This window comes from Schistocerca gregaria, chromosome 3, assembly GCF_023897955.1.
Source record: "Schistocerca gregaria isolate iqSchGreg1 chromosome 3, iqSchGreg1.2, whole genome shotgun sequence".
NCBI classification, from domain to species: Eukaryota; Metazoa; Arthropoda; class Insecta; order Orthoptera; family Acrididae; genus Schistocerca; species Schistocerca gregaria.
In genome coordinates this window covers 955,331,344-955,354,101 of record NC_064922.1, presented here as the reverse complement: position 1 = coordinate 955,354,101, position 22,758 = coordinate 955,331,344, and positions in this window count along the sequence as shown.

Genomic DNA, 22,758 nt, shown 5'->3' with positions numbered 1-22,758 from the left:
GACATAAAGGTAGTCACGATATTAGAGGGGACATTGTGCTGATAAACAATAAGTGTCAAGAAAAAAATTGGCTATGTTGCTCCGTTTCTGAGTTACTTAAGTTTGAAGTTAGCCAATGGGATCGCTGCCCCCGCAAATTCAAGCACTTGCACGCTCTAAAATGTGATAACACACAGTCAGTGAGTTACCACTTGTTTAAATGCTCATTACCAGCTGAGAAGTGCCTCTTTGGGAAGTGACAAATTTGAGCTACGTGAGGAAAAGCTAAACGAAGAACAAGTTTAGCGACAATGTCTCTGGCAATCTGCTTAAATATGCGGTCGCGTCAACCTGATTGGCTAACGTCAATCCTAAAAGACTATGAAACGGCGGAACGTATCGCATTTTTCTTAACAATTACTGCACCAGCACAACTTCCCCTGCAACACGCTTACAAGCTTTTCAGACTGTTTCTGCCCACCCTCACACTGCATGTTGCGTTGTGTCGTCTGTTGTATAGGGTTGTTAGGTGTTGTGTGTTTGCTTGCTGTCTTAAGTATTTCTGGAGAGAACATTAACAGTTACTAATCGATATTTAACTTTTATAAATTTAAATTAGGCTACAATCGTACGCTCTCACTCACGAAGTTCACCCTACCCACTTTTTCCCTGAAAAACAGGTTAGAAGTGGCAGCGAACTGTCGAGTTGTTATCTGTGTACCAAGCTGAGGACTGCTGGCGGAATATACGAAGCAATCGGAACACATACAAAAAAAAAAAAAAAAGCAAAAAAAAAACAGAAGCTATTCAGAGAGTTGATGCTAAATTTGGTAGAGTACTGCAAATATGCATAGAAACTAGAAACGGTTGGTGGTCTTAGCTTGCTTCTTAACTATGAACATCATTTTAGCATGGCGGCAGCTAGTGATAATTTCAGCGAGACTAGTGAAACAACGCTGTTAAACAGTAAAAAATGGAAAAAGCGCAAGAAAACAGTAAAGAATGGCGTATTGTGCGTAATATGTAACAGCACATATCACTTTCGTTGTGGCGGTTTTGACCTTTCCGTGAAAGATCACTGCTTCGTAACGAGTAACTGGAAATGTAAACAGTATTGCTTCGTAACAACAGCGAAAAATGTGAACACCAAAACTTGTGAATGTAAATGTAAACTACCTTCTTTAGCTCAATATTGAATCAGTGAAAATGGATGTCTCAAGAGAGAAGTAAGTGATCTACAGATCAGACTAGACCACTTGGAACAGTCAAGTGCCGACAAAGTGACCAAATAAAATGAAAACACATTAATTATGGCATGCAACGAAACCTTTTGTTAAACTGACACGTACCACATCATTACGAAATATCGTATTCATGATCTGTGGGCCAAGTATTAATCTAACCTAACCTACTAAATAACCAGGAAAACAAAGTAAATTAGAACAATGCAATCTGTTGCAAGTGTATTTAGACAACAAAGAAGTGAATATTGTGATTCAAACATAAAAACAGCGACAAATAGAGAACATTTTTATCCAAGTGTCAAAACAGAAACTAATAGTGTGAAGTAAACAATCACCAGTACAATGCATCATTCTCGCCGAATCGCTTGGGCAAACGTAATGAAGAAGGTATGGAGAGCTGCACTAAGTGGACTGTTCTAAGGACATATACATGTTAGATCACTAAAGGTGATGTATACGGGAATCAAAAATGTTACTGATAATCCTTATAAATGAGCTTACCCCTCTAAAGAAAATTGGCAACAAGAAAAAGTGAAGACTTACCATAACGTCTCAAACGAACAATAATACCAAAATGACAATTAGTCTATGGCAAGTTTTCACAGTCTAGGTGATACGATTGTGAATTATTATCAACCACGTTAGATTTATTTATTTATTTATTCTTTGCTTATGGACTCCAGCTGAGAGTATTGGGTGTGTTATACAATAGGCTATTAACATCAAACTTTATTTCATTATATATAAATGCAACAATAATTAAACAGAAATAGTCTACAAGCATACAGGTATTACATGTTTCACATTATACATACACACAATCCAAACAACATACAGAAATGATAATTTTAAAGGTACATTTCAGTAATGATATAACATATTTAAACACCATCTTAGTATTCACTCAAACTGTATATACATTTCCCTGTGAGATATAGTTTCAAATGATTTTTAAAACATTTTAGGTCTGTTTCTTTTTTAATGATTTTGGGCAGTTTATTAAAGAACCTTTTGCATGCTTCTTCAGGGGCAGTCATGGACCGTTTTAGATTTCTGTTTATCATGTAGTAATTTTCATTTCCACTTGTATCATATTTGTGTAGATCTTTATTCAGGAGGTGTTTATCGCTTGACCTTACCGCCATTATGCTTTGGTATATGTACAGTGAATATACTGTCATAATATTATAGTATACAAAAGCTTGCCTACAGGTCTGTCTTGGTGGTATTTTTGCAATGCATCTCACTGCCCTTTTCTAAATTGTGAATATTCTTTTTAAGTAGCCAGCTTGTGCACTTCCCCATATATGGACTGAATAAGACAAATGTGGGAAGACAAGTCCATAATACATTGATCTGAGGACTTTATCATCCACAGTCTTAGCTGTTTTATGCATGATGAAGATCTGTTTGTTTATCTTTTTACACAGTGCATCTATGTGCTCCCCCCATGCCAAATGTTTGTCTATTATAGTACCTAGAAAGTTTGTGCTGGTTACTTCTTTAATAGTCTTTCCATTTATATTAACATTTATATTATAGTTTTCACTATGCTTGGTTTGAAATACTACATTCATTGTTTTAGACTGATTCATAAACAGGTTGTTTTGTGTTAAATATTTATTTGCATTTTCGATATTCAGGAGTACTTCCTTCTCAAGTTCCTCCTTTGTGTCAGCTGTGCAAATGATTGTTGTGTCATCAGCATACATTATAAGTTTCTGATTTACGTAGCTAGGGAAGTCATTTACATAGAGTATAAATAGTATTGGCCCAAGTACCGACCCTTGCGGCACACCGTGTTTAACTGTTTGCAATTCTGATCTGTAGTTTGTTATATTTCCCCCACTAGTATGTCTGATGTCCGTGCATTGTTTCCTATTTGTAATGTATGATTTAAGTATGTCATAGCATTTTCCTCTAATTCCATACTGATATAATTTCATCATTAATTTTGAGTGGTCCACACAATCAAATGCCTTAGATAGGTCCATAAAAATCCCACAAGTCTTTTGTTGCCTATCAAGTAAATAAAGAATGTGCTCAATTATATCTGTTGATGCTGTTTTTGTTGACTTCTCTTCTCTGAAACCATGTTGTGATGAATGCAGTATACTGTACTTTGTTATAAAACTTACAATTATGTTCTTTATTATCATTTCATAGATTTTAGCAAAAGTTGAGAGCAATGATATTGGCCTGTGATTTCCTAATTCATCCCTGTTCCCTTTCTTAAATATTGGCTTCACTTTACTTACTTTCAGTGAATCTAGAAATATACCTTCTTCTATCGCAGCATTCAGCATGTGTGTCAATGGTTTTAATATACATTCTCTGCATTCCTTTATGAGATGTGATGTGACACCATCCAAGCCAGATGAATGTTTAATTCTAAGTTGTTTTACAAGGTTTGACACTTCTGTATCTGTTGTAGGTATGAAAACCATAGTATGGTTTGTATGTGGGGGTTTAACAATTTACTTACTGCATTTGTTTTATTTTGTCTTATTAATTCGTCTGCTACAGTAATATAATATCTGTTAAAAGTATTGGCTATTTCAAGAGGGTTTGCGTTGCTTTTCCCACTAATCAGTGGGCAGATGTCCTCTGCCTGATTAGTTACTTTTCCTCTCTCTTCATTAATGAAAGACCATAAACCTTGTGAGTAGTTCTTTCCCTTATCTATAGACATCCTGATGAATGATGCTTTAGTTTCTCTGATAAAACTACAGTACTCTTTCTTTTTTATTTTATACAGTGTGTTGTAGGCCTCAGTATTTTTTTGTTTGGAGGGGTCATAATACACTCTAAGATTATTTCTGGCGTGTATTACTTTTCCAGTCACCCAGCTTTTCTTTTTTGTTGCTTTTTGACAAGCCTCTTACTAACAGGACATGTAACATAATAATAATAATTGAATAAAGAAAAAACTGGTTCTATTTTGTGTCTGCATCTTTCGCTGCATATATTGTTTCCCAGTTTTCTGCCTCAAACATCTTTTTTAGCAGATTTATGTTATGTGGGTCGTTCTGTCTTCTCATCTCCCATATCTTCTGCACTGAATCACTAGTCTTTATATTTATGTCTATCATGATTGCAAAATGGTCTGCTAATGTGTAGTTTATTACCTGTGTGTCACAATAGCATGTAGGAATATTTGTTATTACATGATCAATTATAGTTTCACTATGCTTTGTTACTCTGGTTGGTTTGTCTAATTTTATTTTTAGATTGTATATGCACAATAAGTCTAGTAGGGTATTAGTATTGTCTGTATTTTTACTTGTGTCTATGTTCAGATCTCCTATAATGATCAGATAATCATATGTTTTTGAGAGGTATTGGGTTATATCTTCCAGCTGTTCAAAGAAGGTTTTAAATACACCATTTGGTGATCGATACAAACCTAATACACAACATAAATTCCCAGCAATTTTGGTTTCCAGTGCTGTAGGTTCAAAGCTCAATTCTATAGAATATTTTTTTTATATTTATGGCTTTAGTTGGTTTATGGTTAGAAAAAATAGCAACCCCAACACCTTAATAGGAAGTTCTGCTAAAACTGACTACTTTCATATAATTCTTCAAGTTTTACATTCCTATGTGATTTTCTTTTAGCCCATGTTCTGTAACTACTAGAATGTTTGGCCTATATTCCTGTAATATTACCTCTAATTCCTCTGTTTTATTGTTTATGTATTGAACATTTTGGTGAAGTATTCTAACAGTTGGCTTTAAATTTAATAGTTCCCCTTCCTGTAATATACTAAGCACTTCACTTGCTCCCTTTGCTTCTGGTGCTATGCAGTGATTTTTTTCAGTGTGTGACATTAAACCTGGATGATATCTTTGTCCTATGTTTATATTCCTCTCACTATTGTCACACTGGTATTTAAGATGAACAGTTTTACTTACTTCTTTTTCCATGTTCTCTTTCTGCTTACTCGATACCATAAAAAATCCTCACTTAGTGTAGCAGGTCTCCTAGTTCTCAGGCATCTGTCTTGATTGGAAGCTGCTTCTGCTGTTGATCTCCCAGGCCTCAGGTACCTCTTCTGTGTGGTTGCTGTCTCTGGTGGCTCCTGTGCTCTCCGACTTCGTGACTGCCCTTCTTTGTTAGCTGCTGCAGCTAATGACCCTTGTATGTTTTCCTCACAAGCATTTTCATTGCTCTGAGATAGTATTATGGGGTCTGCTGTTCTGGTTGCTGTTGCTGATGACTACAGCTGTGCTGATGATTGTGGTGATTGTGCTGCTACTGGTTTATCTGACACTGCTGCTGAGAATATCAGAGCCTTTGCTGCTGCTACTGGTGTTTGTTGTACCTCTCCTGCAGATAATGATGGTTCCACAGTTACAGACGATTCTTGTTTTGGCGGTATTGGGATTGGAGACCCTTCCATTACAGATGACTCATTAATAAATTTAAGTATTTTGGCACTAATAACCTTTGTCCCTTTTACCTTCATGTGGAGACCATGTCTTGTGAAATGCTCTCTGTGAACACTGTTTATCTCTACGAAAGTCGTATTCTGAAAACCTCTACATATTTTCTCAAACAGCCTGTTTGCTGTAACAATCTCGATGTTTACACACGAGTTTTCCATCAGATCGTGTCTCCTGGGGATACTAACAGTGTAGAAATGCACTCGAGGCATCCTTTTGATTGTTTCCTTTAGGATTCTCGTTGCACGCCAAGTTTCATTACAGTAAACGTCATTTGCGCCTGCAGCTGTTACCGGTCGTCAATATGTTGTCACTGTTCTTCAAATTTTCGAGTAGTGGCGCGCCTGGTTTGATGATGCCTGTTACATTAAGGACTGGGTGATTTCTTCTCATAATTTCTGTAACTCCTCTCCCATGACTATCTGCAAAAATATATGTCTGTTGCTTGTATCCTTGCTTATGCATAACATGGTTGTTTACTTTTCTTTCTTTACGAATATTTACCTTGTGTTTTTCTCCATTTAATCCACTTGCATCTTTTTGTGTGGGTAGTTTGTTCGTATTTTTATCCATAGTCGCACTATTAACACCTTCTTTTCTTGCGTTTAATTCACATGTGTCTCGTTGAATGATCAGTTCGTTCATATTTCTAGTTACAGTCGTACTGTTTACACTTTGTGCATTCGGTTGTGCAGAATTACGAATTTTATGGCTAGTATTAATGAGATCTTGTTGCCTTGATGATGCAGACAGTTCCCGTATGGTTAGTGCCACATTTTCCATTGTTTTTATATATATTTTTTTAAATTGTCAAGTTCTTTTTGAAGTTCGTCATGCACGTTGTCTTCTAATCCCGCGTAGCGCATTTCACTCGCGATCTCGCGGCCGTTACACTCTATGTCACATTTACACCGTATTTGTAAATCTTCCTGAGCAAATCAGTGTGAAAGGCACCATTTATGTTTGAACACGCATATTCTAATTCCATTTAGCACTGTTTCGTCACATACAATACACTTGACTGAAATTAAGTCCTCAAAATCTGTAGAGCGATTTAAAGTTACGTGTACACTTGCCGCCATCTTGATTTATCTCATTCTGTACACACCATTTCGTTTCCGCTTAGTACAGTACATTGCGTCCATTTGATACGACAGCACAGAGCGTACTAACTATGGCTCCAGAAGACAACATATACATCGTACGCCAGCAATATTAATGTTCAGAGCCCCTCCCCCCCCCCCCCCCCCCTGATGTGCCAAGCAGGTTTGGAGCCGCCGCTATCACTGTAATGAATGACCGCTGAGAGTAATGTGGGTTCGTAGTCACTGAGGGTCGTGGGAGGTGTCGTGGTCAACCAAACACCGAGGTGGGAGCTGGCGCCTCGTATGACGCCAGTCTTTCAGAGAACATGGGCGGCGACGACATAACTCGTGTGGAGTCAGTGGAGAAATCTCCCACGGTCCACACCAGCTTCAAACGGTTGATGGCCGCTGTTGTCACTTTGCTGTTGAAATCGATTCGGAGGTGTTGTCATTGCAGCTGATGGCTCGATATGGATTTTTGTAGGAGTGTGTGAGTGCAGGTCAGGCTGTGTCGTCACACAGCTTGACGTCGTGGCAAGCACCTTGTGAATGAGGGTAGGCGGTGCTTCGTGGGGCCGTGGTGATGGAATGGCGATGTACCCTTTCTTCTCGCTTTTAGTAGTTACGGTAATAGTTGCTCGTCGTCGTACGTGGGTGGCGTGAAAACGTCAACTGGTAGTTGCAGTGTCTCTCCACATAGCAACGCTTCAAGTAACGCCTGTAAATTGTCTTTTGCAGTGGTGTGCAACCCTAGCAAGACCCAAGGGAGCACATCTGCTCATTCACCGCATGTCACATGAGTGCTGCTTTCATTTTTCTGTGCCACCTCTCGACCAGACCATTATTCTGCAGGTAGCACTCTGCCATATGTCAGCGGTCGATGCTCCACATGTTGCATAATGCTTCAAACAGGTAGGCCTCAAACTGTTGTCCTCGGTCCATCGTTATCGTGAGTTGGTAGCCGAACCAGGTGACTCGTGTATGCACAAACGCTGTATCTGTGGCTTCCGCCATCGTACCAGTCACTGGTGTCGCCTCAACCCATTGAGTCACACAATCAGTTATGGAAAGGATGCATTTCTCTCCTGGCGATTCCAGTGAAAGGCCAATGAGGTCCAAATGAATGTGACAGAATCCCCTCCACAGAACTGTGAAGAGTCCTAGTGGCGGTTTGTTGACAGGCATTGCATGTGATGTTCATATTTTGTAGTTGCTTTTAACGTTTCGCCGTATGAAGCAGTCAGTGACATGGTTCGTTGTGGGCTGTATCCTTTGTGATATTCGCTATTTTTGGCTTAATTAAGACAGCAAATAGTTAATACTTTGAGCCAGAAGGCAAACACTTGTTTATAAAGAATGATTAATTTCTAATAAGGCGTCGTATAGCAACGGTGGAATTTCCTAAATAATGTAATTCGTCGTCTTTGGGTGGCAACTAAATAGTAGAATACGGATGGATATGCGATCCTTCACTATTTTCTTCGCTGGAGAACAAATGAAGCCTTGAGTGCTAAACACTTGTACAGCTTCTGTTAAGTAAGACGGACACAGATTTGTGGCGGTCTGACCTAATTTTTTACTAAATAAATAAAAACGTGCTCCGTCTAAGTTTAAGTGAAGTGTAAAAAAAGAAGAACTGTTATAATTTATCGTGACGACGCACGGGCGACTCAAAAGGACAATGGCAATATAAAAGAGCGCTCAATGGACACGAAATGGACATCAAAATCTACCGCCATTGTAGTACTCAGATTAAGGTACGATGTATGTTTTAGTTATAATAAATAATTGTTCTGGAAATACTGAATCATTTATAAGTGCTCATTCCTATCATCTCCTCAGTATTATTTTCATTTTAATTATGCATTTTGCTAAGATTACAGACGCCAAGATCAGCAGTCCAATGTGTGTGTTACATTGACAAAAAGAAAACTGTTTTATCGTCTTCTTGCATCAGCTTTAATACTGAATTTTCCTTTTGTGTGATGTTACAGTTGTTTTTGCGCCCCTAAAAACTTTCTGATCCCTTAGGAAATTGTTTTGTCATAACAATAACTTCGCGACCGGGTGTGGTCGTATCTACGATCAGGAAGTAATTAGAAAGAGGATAATGCAATTTCTTAATCAATAGCACGCTAGCTGTTAACGCTTCAAGCCACGCGTAACTGCAAGTAAAGACTATTCACATTTCATAATGCAATATTTTAAGACAATGGTCACTCCATGATTCTTACGCCAATTGTGACTGATAAAACAATAAGCGAAATCTGAAATTCCAACTTTTCCACTGAATAACAACATCACTTTTATTTTGTTACATCACACCCTGGACGGGAGAGATTGTGCAATGACTGAAAAGTGGCTTCGCAAAAGGATGCTGGAACCAGTGGCTGTAGTTTTCCAAGTGAAGTATCACAGAGCAGAGCTGCATCCATCTCTGGTACCTGACATGGTTCAGTGTCAGAAGCGAGCACAGTAGTTGACGGATCCAATGTCTGTTCCCATGCCTTTTGGAGACAATCTAGTTGAAGTGATATGGCACTGACCCATGAAAGGTAGTCTGCCACAATTTTATCCGTTCCCCTTAAGTAGCAGATGTCCATAGTAAATTGAGACATATATAGTCCAAATAACTAAACTGTCTTGGGGTATCTCATGTTGATGGATGTCGAATTGCGTCCATGACCGGTTTATGGTCTGTGAAAATCGCAATTGCTCACATGTCAATATCTTCATTGAAGTTGTGGATGGCTTTGTAGAGCGTTAAAAGTTCTCGGTCAAAGCTAGAATAATACATATGGGCTTTTGAGAGATTTTTGAAAAAAAAAAACAAGAGCAGTTGCAATTGCTCATCGATGGTTTGTTGGAGTACTGCCGCCAGCTGCAGTGGCTCAGCGGTTCTAGGAACTTCAGTCCGGAACAGCGCGAATGCTATGGTCGCAGGTTCGAATCCTGCCTCAGGCATGGATGTGTGTGATGTCCTTACGTTAGTTAGGTTTAAGTAGTTCTAAGTTCCAGGGGACTGATGACCTCAGATCTTAAGTCCCATAGTGCTCAGAGCCATTTGAACCATTTGCAATACTGCCCCTATTGTTACCTTACTGGCATCGGTAGTGACTGTAAGAAGAGCACATGACACTGGAAGGGCTAAAGCTACCGCTAAAAACTGAAAATCTAAAAGCCACTTGCTTGTCTCCAGTCCATGTGATCTGGCGATGTTCATGTCTGTTTAGTCCTTTTAATGGGTCAGTGAGGGGATCCTCTATGTCCACTGCATGTGGGATGCTTCTTCAATGAAGGTTTAAGATGCCAAGGTATTGCCAAAGGTTGTCAAATGTTTGTGATCCTGAAAGATTTGATACAATGAGCAACAAGATGACCGTTGGACATATTCCTGAAGTGGAGAAGGTGTATCCTAGATATGTGACTTGTTGCTGTCGAAGCTGTAGTTTGTTCTTGGTGATTTTGATGCCTGCTTCATGTAGGGAGCCGAGAACGTGTTTGAGGTGTCTACCATGCGCTTGTTTTTGGAGAACACTAATACTGTATATCGCCTATGTAGTCATTGCAATTGGGGACTTTAAGAAGCACGCTGTTGATAAAATGCTGACAGGTCTTTGCGGCGTTTTTGAGTCCATATGGCATTACCAAGAACTCGAACAAACTGAAAGGCCTGATGATGACAGTTTTTTGAATATTGTCCAGGTGCATGGGAATCTGGTAGTATGCTTTCTTGCATACAGTGATGGAAAACACAGTAGCCCCTGCTAGTTTGTGGGTAAGGTTTTGAATCATCAGCAGTGGGTAGGAATCGTGCACAGTTCGTGCATTCAATGCATGATAATCACTGCTTGTGTGGACCGATCCGTCTTTCTCTGGAAGCACTTTTATTTGCGAGGCCCACAGGCTGTCAGATTATCAAAGCACACCACATGAAATCATTTGATCGACTGCTTCTATTGAAGAGTTGAGTTTTTGAGGTTCTAGTCTATGTGCCTTGTGTCATACCGCAGGTCCCAGTGTAATGACGACCCTATGGATCATTCCATTCCATTCCATATAGCACACGAATACTCTGCTGAGGGACACCGGTGCAGGCTGTGGTTGCAGGCGGGGCATAGTGCAAAGTACATACCTGTGTTGACTTGTCTGCCCAGGTTGGCTATGGGAGTGGTTCTGGTGAGGCCGACAAGGAAAGTGAGGATCCCATAGATTGACGTGTGCGTTACTGTTTTAATGACTCGATTGTGGTGCAGGTCGTGTTGAGCTCCTGTGTAAGTGACTGAAATTGTTGGCGCAATGAGTGGTTTTCTTCATGTGAATACAGGAGCTGTAAATTGTTTGTAGTCAGCTACCATCAGTGGTACATTCTGAAGTTGTAGTATCAGCATCTGGCGTCCTGAAGATGGTGTGTGTGTGTGTGTGTGTGTGTGTGTGTTGTTGTGATACAATTCAGATATTTGCAAATCAGGGGAAAGTCTGAAGTGTTGCAAGAAGTCCTCCCTGAGAAATGGTTGCATGACATCAGCTACGTAGAAAGTTCACGCACGTTGTACTCCATCAGCGAAAGTTGCTGTTCCGGTTCGGTTGCATTACCACATACCCATATAGGAACATCACTGGTGTCTAGGCAGTGCAGAAGGTACGAGGTGGATCACACTGAGGCAAGGTGCTGGAGGAGTAAACTGACATCAGACCCCGTGCAAGTCAAGAAGCAGTGTTGCTTATGATGCCTGTGACGAAACTACGTCCACTTCCTGTCAGGGTGATAGTGGCCAGAAAGCGATTTATTGTAGCGTGGCGAGTTAGTGCACTTAGTCCTGCCGGCCAGCAGCGTTTGGCTGCTGGAGCAGAGATCAATATTTTTGTGCCTTATCACCAAATGTACGGTGATACCAGCAAGCAGCGTTGGCGTTGTCCGATTTGGCCATGATTGTGACGGCTGAATGTCGGTAGTGCCGGGGTGGCTCAGACGTCATGTTGTAGTGAGATGTGGTGCACCAATGTTGCAGTGTGGCGTGTTGTTGTGGGGTGGTCCATCGTCGTGGCGGATGTCCTGACACATGAGGGCATATGTTCTGTCTGCCAGTGACAGTCGGTCTTCTATCTATTGCTGCTCATGGACTACCAGTGTTGTCTGGATTGCAGTCAACAACTTTGCAAGTCAGATAGTCCACAACATGCGATCGTTGATGAACACTGTGTCAGTCAAATGCCGGATGCGTCGCCACAGCTGTGACGGAATGCCGTCATCAAGACACGCCTCTTATAGCTTTTGATGTAGTTGTTGTTCCAGTGGGCGTGAAAATCTTCTCAGAATCGTTCGTTTCTCCATGTCACGTATGTTGGAGGGTGGTGGTCATAAGATGACATCACTCGCTAGTTTGGCATGCTCGTCTAAGTGACATAGCGGAGCAATGAATTTTTCTGAATCGTCTGTAATGCCTCGATGTGCGAAAAAACATTAAGCTGAAGTAAACCATACATCGTGTCATCCATGTGGAACAGCGGGAGCTTAATGATCAGCCTGGTGATGGGCATGGCATGCTGACAGCTTGTGTGCTCATTGCATGTTGTGGTGTGCAGTTGCTATGCTTTCTGACGAATGGCGACTGTGGTGGTAATGGCAACATTGCACTGTGATAGTTTGCCTGTTGCTGTTGTGTTGGTCTGTCCCGATACCGAATGCCTCTGAGGCGAGTCCATGGAAGCTTGGTGTGGGGTTCTGCCCAGTTGTCGCTTATAGGATGTCTAAAGGATGCTGTGTTCCTGGAATGCTATACTACAATTCAAGCAAATAACATTAATAGTTTTTATTGCAATAAAGAAGATAGATAATCCTTAACTTTGAATTTACAATGGCGTCGCAAGTGATGGGCAACATGCAAACAAGTAATGTTCTTTGCCACAGACAGTGTTCATCTAAACAATTGATATGGACTACTAGTAACTGTAATCGTAGCACTCTCTGCTACGCCATGTCATGTGCCGGGCTAATACTGTCCAGTTGAGGCTGGCAGGGGTGTTGCTCATATTCTCTTCTTGCAGAGGACGCTCCTGTCGTGGCGCAGTCCTTGTGAGTGGGCTATTGGCTAGTGTCACCTCACCACCCCCTCTGCTCTTGCTCTCGTCGTCTTCGTGCTGGCACTTGTAGATACGGTGGAACACTTGGGATGCAGGACAATCCGCACGGTTGACTGGTGAAATTGTGCCGTTGAATCGGCGCTACTTGGTAGTATCCGTCGGAAGGAGGCCAGTTGACTATGTGGGGGCAGAAGCTCATGGCTGTTGTTGTGTGGTCTGCACTGGCGACATGGTGGTTGGTCTAAGTGCGGTATGTCACGTGAAAGTTTCAATACAGTGAGGGAACTGCGTTGAGCCATACATGGAGCGCTGATGTAGTGTTCCTACTGTCGGACCTATAGCGTAACTATTGTTGCAAGTCGTCAGTATCGAAATACAGGATACACTCGCAATTTGAAGTTTATCAAAATTTTCACGGTGTTCATTATGTCTGTAGTCACTGTAGCTTTTCACATCCATGGAGATCACAAAGGTGCACGTCGAATATTCGGAGCAGACGTGGATATTTATGATCAGATATGCGAATCACGTATTCACGATTCAGGGTCACCAATGCGATTAGTTATCACAGTTCATACGATTCGATAGTGAATTATTACCAATCTCTTAGTACAATACATAGCATCTGTTTGGTACGAAAGCACCGAACATACTAACTATGAAACTTCCTGGCCGGACCGAGACTCGAACTAGGGACCTCTGTGACTCCAGAAGAGAGCATATACATCTTTTCAATCTATCCCAGGCATATTCAATAGGGTTCATGTCCGGAGAACATGCTGGCCACTCTAGTCGAGCGACGTCGTCGTCCTGAAGGAAGCCATTCACAAGGTGTGTACGATGGGGGTGCGAATTGTCGTCCATGAAGACGAGTGCCGCGCCAATATGCTGCAGATATGGTTGCACTATCTGTCGGAGGACGGCATTCACGTATCGTACAGCCGTTACGGCGCCTTCCATGACCACCAGTGGCGCACGTCGGCCCCACATAATGCCACCCCAAAACAGCAGGGAACCTCCACCTTGCTGCATTCGCTGGACTGTGTGTGTAAGGCGTTAAGATGACCGGGTTGCCTCTAAACACGTCTCCGACGATTGTCTGGTTGAAGGCATACGTGACACTCATCAGTGAAGAGAACGTGATGCCAATCCTGAGCGATCCATTCGACATGTTGTTGGTCCCTTCTGTACCGTGCAGCATGGTGTCGGGGTTTCAAAGATGGACCTCGCCATGGACGTCGCGAGCGAAGTTGCGCATTATGCAGCACATTGCGCACAGTTTGAGTCGTAACACGACGTCCTGTGGCTCCACGAAAAGCATTATTCAACATGGCTCCTCCAAGTCATAATCCGTAGGCAGCGGTCATCCACTGCCGTGGTAGCCCTCGGGTGCCCTGGGCGAGGCATGTCACCGACAGTTCCTGTCTCTCCGTATCTCCTCCATGTCCGAACAACATTGCTTTGGTTCTCTCCGAGACGCCTGGACGCTTCCCTTGTTGAGAGCCCTTCCAGGCACAAAGTAACAATGCGGACTCGATCGTACCGCGGTATTGAGCGCCTAGGAGTGGTTGAACCACAGGCAACACGAGCCGTGTACCTCGTTCCTGGTGTAACGACTGGAACTGATCGGTTGTCGGACCCCCTCTGTGTAATAGGCGCTTTGGGCGGGTTTAGTGACATCTCTGAACAGTCAGACGGACATTTCCAGTGATACAACATCCACAATCGACGTCTATTTTCAGGAGTTCTGGTAATTGGGGTGATGCAAAACTTTTTTTATATGTGTATTAATAGTAACGGAAATGTGAAACAACTACGTAAGGCTCTGGAATGACTCTTCTGTTGCCGAAACGAAGAGTAACTGCATGGTTGGTTGACAGTAATTGCTTTCCTGATATTTGTTATTTTTGTTAAACAAAGAGTGTTACAATATTTGCCAGAAATTCAAAGTCGATAGAGGATATCAGAGTGAAATTATAGAAACTGGGCCGTCTTCAATATCAATCTCCTGTGGTAAGTTATTCTCTCGAGTTCTTCCATAGACTGTTTTCGTGAACCTGGTCATATATATATATATATATATATATATATATATATATATATATATATATATATGTGTGTGTGTGTGTGTGTGTGTGTGTGTGTGTGTGTGTGTGTGTGTGCGTAAGTTGATCTAAAGATGACAAACAGCTTTGCCGATTTGCAGACAATGTGAACACTCTACAAAAATATTTGTCACCATTGTGGACAGAAACAGAGAGAAGGGACAAAGTCAGAAACATATTGCAAAATATTACAGGAAACTTGTTTTCAACAGAAACATTTTTTCTGTGGCATTGTGTACACAAGTTCCAGTTATGGCTTCACATAAAAAGATCAGAAGTGTAAGGCCATTGTTCCCCCAATGAGCCATGCGTCCATGCGTCTTGCCGTCGGTGGGGTGCCTTGTCTGCCACAATGATACAGGTAGCCGAATCGTAGGTACATCCACAATGCAGGGGTATCTGTTGAGAGACCAGACGAACATATGATTCCTGAAGAGCGGCAGCAGCCTTTTCAGTGGTTGCAGGGGCAGCTGTCTGGACGATTGACTGGTCTGGCCTTATAACATCAAACCTAGTTGTACAGGTACTGCGAATGACTGAAAGGTAGGGGAAAGTACAGCCATAATTCTTTCAGAGGACAAGCAGCTCTACTATATGGCTAAATGATGATTCCATCATCCTGAGTAAAATATCCTATAGGTAAAAATGTCCCCCATTCAGATCTAGGGGAGAAGATTACTTAGGAGGCTACTGTCAGTAAGAGAAATAGAACTGGCATTCTACAGACCAGAGTGTCGAACATTAGATCTGTAATCAGGCAAGTGGGTTACAAAAATTAGATAGGGAGATGGATAGGCTGAAGTTAGATATAATGGTAATTAGTGAATTTCAGTGGCGGAAGGAATGGGCCAAGTGAATACCAGTTGTAAGTACAAAGGCAAATAGGGATAATGCAGGAGTTGGTTTAATAATGTAGAAAGATAAAGGAATATGGTTAAGGTACTACGAACAGCATTGTGAACGCATTATCGTATCCGAGAAAGACATAAAGCTCATACTCACAACAGTAACATAAGTTTATATGCCACTAGCTCTGCAGAGGATTAAGAGATTGAAGAAATGTATGACAAGATAAAAGAAATTATTCAGATAGTTAACAGAGAAGAAGATTTAATTGTGATGGGGACTGGAAGTAGATAGTAGGAGAATGAAGAGAATGAAAAATAGTATGTAAATGTGGACTGGGGGAAAGAAATTGATGAGGAAGTAGCCTGGAGGAATTTTGCAGAGAGCATAATTTAATCATTACTAACACTTGGTCTAAGAATCATTAAGAAAGAGACCTGGAGACAATATAAGGTTTCAGACTGATTGTGTAAGGTTAGACAGATACAATTACTATGAAGCTGCTTGCGGTGATGTGTTGGGGGGTGTGTGCCAAGATGGTGGAGAGGGTGGAGGAGACACTCTGTAATCGTGCCAGTGAGAACAGTCCTGCTGGTGCAGTCCTGACGCACTTGCCAGAGGGAGTGTCGCCTGTGGATGCCAGTGCTGGGCTGGTGTGCTGGCAGTGGCGGCCAACTAGCGGCTCCCTTGCTGGCGAAGTATGCCGTACCAGACCCCACCAAGACGTTATAGGCTTCTCCGCTCCAGTATTCGAGCCACGCCGTATTGCGGAAATTGTTCGCTTGAGGCAGTCGCTGTAGAAGAGAGAAAGAATAACGAACACAATTAAGTGCGACCTTCTAGGCATTGCCTGCTGCTGCTGGTGCAAGGAAAGAAAGATCACTGATTGTTCTAATCATACGAGGTCGCGGCAATAAAGTAATGAGAGTGATTTTCTTTGCAAGATGTGGCAACCGTGCAGGCTTGCGTAGGCACAATACCTTTGACCTTGGTCTATAAGCAGTTTCTAGTCCAAGCAGCACATCGATGAAACTGCTCAGTCGTGAGTTGTGCTGCAATAAGTTAACACGTGTTTGTGTCTCTCATCATGGAAATGGAACCACATTATATTGCGGAACGGTATGCCATTTCTTTTTGCGTAAAATTGGGTAAAAACGCGGCGATAACTTACGGTAGCCTTCAGAAGGCTTCTGGAGAGGAGGTTATGTCAAAATCTCAAGACTTTCATTGGCATAAAATGTTTAATGAAGGCAGAACGAATGTTGAACATGAAGACTGCAGTGGACGACCATCAGTCTCACGGACAGATGTCAACTTGCCCAGGGTGTGTGAACTCATATGATCTCATGAAAGATTATTCGTGCAAATGATTGCAGAAGAATTGAACATCAATCGAGAAACGATTCGTCTAATAATAACTGATGATCTTGGTATGAGAAAGATTCGTGCAGAAATGGTCCCCAAAAATCTCACACCACAACAGCGAGAGACACGGAAAAGTGTGGCAATCGATCTGTTAGAGCAATTGGAAATCAATCCAGAATTGTTGAGCTGTGTTATCACTGTTGATGAAAGTTGTTTTTTTTTTTCAGTAGGATCCAGAGACAAAACGCCAAAGTTCGCAATGGTGCTTAAAGAGATCACCCAGACCAAAAAAAATCTCACATGTCAAAGTCAAAAGTGAAATGCATACTTGTGTGCGTCTTTGATTCCTAGGGAAATTTTCATAAAGAGTGGGTTTCTCCTGGACAAACAGTTAACCAATATGACTACAAAGAATAAGCCTCTACATCCTTACATTTGTCCTCTAGCCATCCCTGCCTAACCATTTTGCACTTCCTGTCAATCTCATTTTTGAGACGTTGCAGTGTGGAGGGTAAAAATCGTAGAGGGAGACCAAGAAATGACTACACTAAAGAGATTCAGAATTATGTAGGTTGCAGTAGGTACTGGGAGAGGAAGAAGCTTGCACAGGATAGAGTAGCATGGAGAGCTGCATCAAACCAGTCCCAGAACTGAAGACCACAACAACATTACAAAGAAATTTTAGAAAGACTTCGTAAAAGAGTTCTTTGTGTCTATGCCAACATTGCTGATAGTTGGATTGTGCATCACGATAATGCGCCATCCCATACTGCTCTGTCAGCACAGCAATTTTTAACCTCAAAACAAATTTCAGTACTTTCACAACCTCCTTATTCACCAGATATCGCTCTGTGCGACTTTTTTCTGTTTCCAAGAGTCAAAACGGCGGTCAAGGGACACAATTTTCAAACAAAACATTTTCCGAAAAACTTTGACGAGGGTCTTGGAGGATATTACAGAAGATGAGTTCCAGAAATATTACCATCAATGGCAGAAGCGCTGGAAAAAGTGTGTGCAATCAGAAGGGAACTACTTTGAAGGAGACAACACTAAACTTAACTAAAACGGTAAGCAACATTTTTTTCACATCAGTCTCATTACTTTATTGTCACACCTTGTATTTCGCTCTAGCTCCTTGGCATCTCCTAATGACAACGAAGGTCTCTATCCATCTCCTCCACCCACTAGGGCATTTCATCCTCACCTGAATCACTGTGGATTCTTCGATCCAGACTCCCCTATATAGCCTACAATATAGTGATCTAATAATAAGGACATGCACGCACAAAAATTTCGGAAAATAAAAATATTGTTTTAGAATATCCACTTACATGAGATATGCAAAGGCACATATCCCTACCTGTTCCCCTTCTTCGTCTGCCAGGAAATCAGCTACAACAAGGTATGGACCTGATTATGCATTGTGATGAAATTTAATTACGTTTATACAGTACTATGGAGATGAAAAGAATTAATGGATATATACACTGAAAAATTACGAAATTCCTAGTGAAAAGAAAAGAAGTCACGTTTAATCGATTTTGATCCTCGAAATTATCTACTACAACAACAAGAACAACATATCACGTAAACGATGAAATATTTGTGAAGAAACTACGTGTATACGACATTTACTGCAATGATACGAAATTTCTAGTGAAAAAGTAATGTTTATCGGTTTGCGTCCCTCGAAAGCATCTACAATAACCTGAGACTCGTTTTGTTACAACATATGTATTCGATGAAAAATATGTATCCTATTTACGATGATACTGCAGCTGCTTCCGTTGCTGCCACTGCTCCTGCTGGTGCAGCTGCTGCCCCTGCTGTTACTGTTGCTGCAGCTGTTGACTCTCCGCCTTCACTGATTTCAAAGACCTGATGATGTTTAATGGTATGACACCACATTCCTAATTTCGCTGCTGCTATTAACTGACCCTGTTTGAATGAATTTGAAACAAAGTAACTGTCCATTTTTTAAAGTGCTTCCAGAGAACACTTTTTATTTGTGCTTTAAATTAGCTAAGCGATCCTTAATATCTGCTTCTCCCCCACCCTCAACGATAATACCACAACTTTTAAAATTATGCGTCCTGCTTCATTGTCATGCCTCCCTCATTTTATTAAGAACTATTAACCTGAATATTTTTCTTGGAATGAACACATCCTCTTCGACATTATGAGTTCACGTGAAACAACAAAAGACTTTAATGACAAATTACCCGTGATACGACTCAGAGAAACAGAGAACAACGTTGCTGCAAAGCTTAAACTAAAGTGAGGTAGGGGACATTGATGGTGGTACATCAGTCTGGCATCGCACATTCGAGTAATAGTGCTTAAAGCAGGGTTCAAACTTTGAAATGAGTTCACCTCTTTTAAATACGTCAGATGGCAAATAAAATCTGTGTGATATATATCACATAGTAATGGCACAAGTTGTGTGGGGAGTATGTAGTCATCAAAAGTGTTCACGTGGCGACGACTCTTAATCAGTGTCATATATACATCCAAGAGCGCATTACTCACGTTCCTTGATTTCATCTGCCGAAACTCGTTGTAAGCAGCAATATTCTCTTTTCCCAGCGAATCCGTGGTCCTCAAGGCTCATTGTCATAACATTTTGAGGAAGTGAGTGCTCTAGCATATTTTTTCCAATGTGAGGGGACAGCTCTGTTCTCGAATAAGCAGAGTTGTGCAGTCACTATCCTCCTTTAATAGCGACGACCAAGCATGACCGTACTTTGTACAGTACACTCACTACCACTCCTCGGGTTCACTATTAGACTTACGGCTTTAACTTATTCATAGACATCCTGCACTCACTTGAAGCTGAATAACTGAATGACAATGGATTCTTAGTGATTATTCACTTACATACAGCAGATGCGCTGAAAGGGAGAAGCAGAAATCTATTGCACCTTTGGAATAAAGCATTCTTTGCATTCAAGCATATTGCAGAATTCTACATAACATGGTATTCCTTTTTGAAAAATTAAGCACCCACATATACATGTTATAGGATCGAAACAGGTGTGTATAAATGAGACGCCGTTTCTTGCACATGTAACAAACAAAATCTTTGAATGACACTCTAATCGGCGTCTGTGTTTTTTCGTAACAAACTCAATTTTGCCAGCTACAACAACAGACCCGTCTCGCCGTGATCCACCTCCTGCTCCAAAGCGTTAAACAGGTATGCTGCTTAGCAACAGGAATTTAAAATGTGCTTGGACTCAATACGGATCAGTTTTGTGATTTCTCCACCTATCTACTTGACCCCGAAAATTAACTCCGATGGACGTTCCCTAGCATATACTGCACTCGGAATGACTTTTTAGACAGGGGAAATTTGTATAATCTAGATGGTAGGTGGATCAACAGTAGCTTTGCATGGACTGTACTGACTTCAAAAAGGCATTTCCAAAAGTATACATGTCTCTATCAACATCTCACAGAAACAGATGCATAACAGCAGGTATTAAGAAGTCCTCCCAAACACGTAAACACCCCAGTTCCACGAAAAACGTTCACAATGATCCAAAATTCTTAAGTTTCTATCATAGATACAAAAAGATCTATAAGAAAGATGCTGATTGCTGTAAAAGAGCCACTTAATGACAAAATAATATATAATGCATAGGATAAAAGCAAAGCAGTCTGGGATGTTATTAAAAAGGAAACAGGAAGAGGCAAACAAACACAGAATAACATACTGCTAAGGGAGTGGGAAAAGGTAATAAATGATCCACAACATTTAGCAAACTATGTAAACGAGCATTTTTCAAGTACTGCAGAGAAGTTACACCAAAAAATTCCCCAAAACAAATATAACACCTGTAAATAATGATGTACTAAATACAATGATGTTACTAAAAAGTAGACTTTCACAGCTGGAAATATCATGTCCATCCATGGAAATGATGTTACTTCCAGCCACAGAGAATGAAATCAATAAAACTGTTAAAAAACTAAAAAATAAAAAGTCTGCAGGCTTAGATGAAGTACCAATGTGTGTACCAAAACAATGCATAGGGATTATACAAGGCCCCTTAACAAATATAACAAATGAATCTTTCACACCAGGGACATTTCCAGAGCAGTTAAAACAGGCAAGAGTTGTACCTTTGCTTAAGAAAGGTAATACAGAAGACATAGAAAATTACCTGCCCATTTCCCTGATGTCGGCATTCTCAAAAGTAATATAAGCAATTATGAAAGACAAATTAATGTATTACCTGAATAAATACAGTCTTTTAAGCGAATTACAGTTTGAGTTCAAGAGTGGCAAATATACGGAGTCAGTAGTAGTAGAATTTAGGAAAGTTGTACTTGATATTCTTGATAGAGATGAGTGTGTCACAGGCATATTTTTGGAACTTTCTAAGGTGTTTGATACAGCCGACCACAAATTTCTATTAAATAAATTAGAAGCATTAGGAATAAGAGGGGTAGCCAATGACTGGTTTCGATCATACCTAACAGATAGCGTAAAAAGAGTCGAGATAACATTACTTCAAATAGATCTAGGCATTTAGTAAAACACTTACCAGAATCAAACTACATTAATATAGGGGTTCAGCAAGGTAGCATATTAGGACCAATACTGTTCCTGATATACACCAATGACATTCCCAGTAGTGTTACTCATGGTGAAAAAATTCTCTTTGCTGATGACAGCAATATTATATTCACTGAGGAAACAACAGAACTTGTTGACGAGAAAGGAAATGAAACTCTCGAGGAATTTTATGATTGGTCAATAAGCAACAAAGTGGCATTGAACATAAAGGAAACTAATACCATGAATTTCAGTTTGAATAGGAAAAATGACAATGTTAAAGTAAATGTAGATGGAACCTCTATAGACTGTGTAACAAAAGCAAAATTTCTAGGACTGAATATTGATTCTCAGTTGAAGTGGTGCACAGTATAATATATTCTAACGTCTGAAACAGTTTAATTTAATAAGGTTTCATTTCAAAATAACAATTTGCATCTGTTTTCAATGTAAGCATTGAGGTGTGTGTAACAACGCAATTAGTTATCAAAAGAACATGAAAATGTTTATTTGAAAACAACAACCTAAATAATAAGCATATACAAACAGTAATTTAGTGACAAACTGCAAACAAAATTGAAACAAAGAACATATTATTTGAAAACACAGTTTACACATGTCTTTCAGATGATCTACATATATCCAGTTGTTGCATGTACTGCACCATCTACGAGTTGTTTTATTACGCGTTCTTCAACACATATATAACACCTTCCACATGATCCAGCTGATTTTTCTGGCTGTTCAACGATTTCTTGAGCGCCTGACAGCCCTCATCCGAATTTCACATGGAAGGCTTTCCAAAAGGGAATGTCGCTCTATTTGAGGCTTTATTAGTTCTCTCAGGTTGAGAGGCAGACAGGCGCGATAGTTTTTCCATAGTGCAGTGCATATTACTGTAATCATCTCTCTCACCAGCCTATATATACAGAAGCTCTTGAAAGTTTCGCCTGTACCTGCCATCATTCAGTTTTCTTCTGTCGTCGATAACGAGAAACCCATAATGTGAATGATTCCAGCGATCAGCACATATCTTTCCAGAC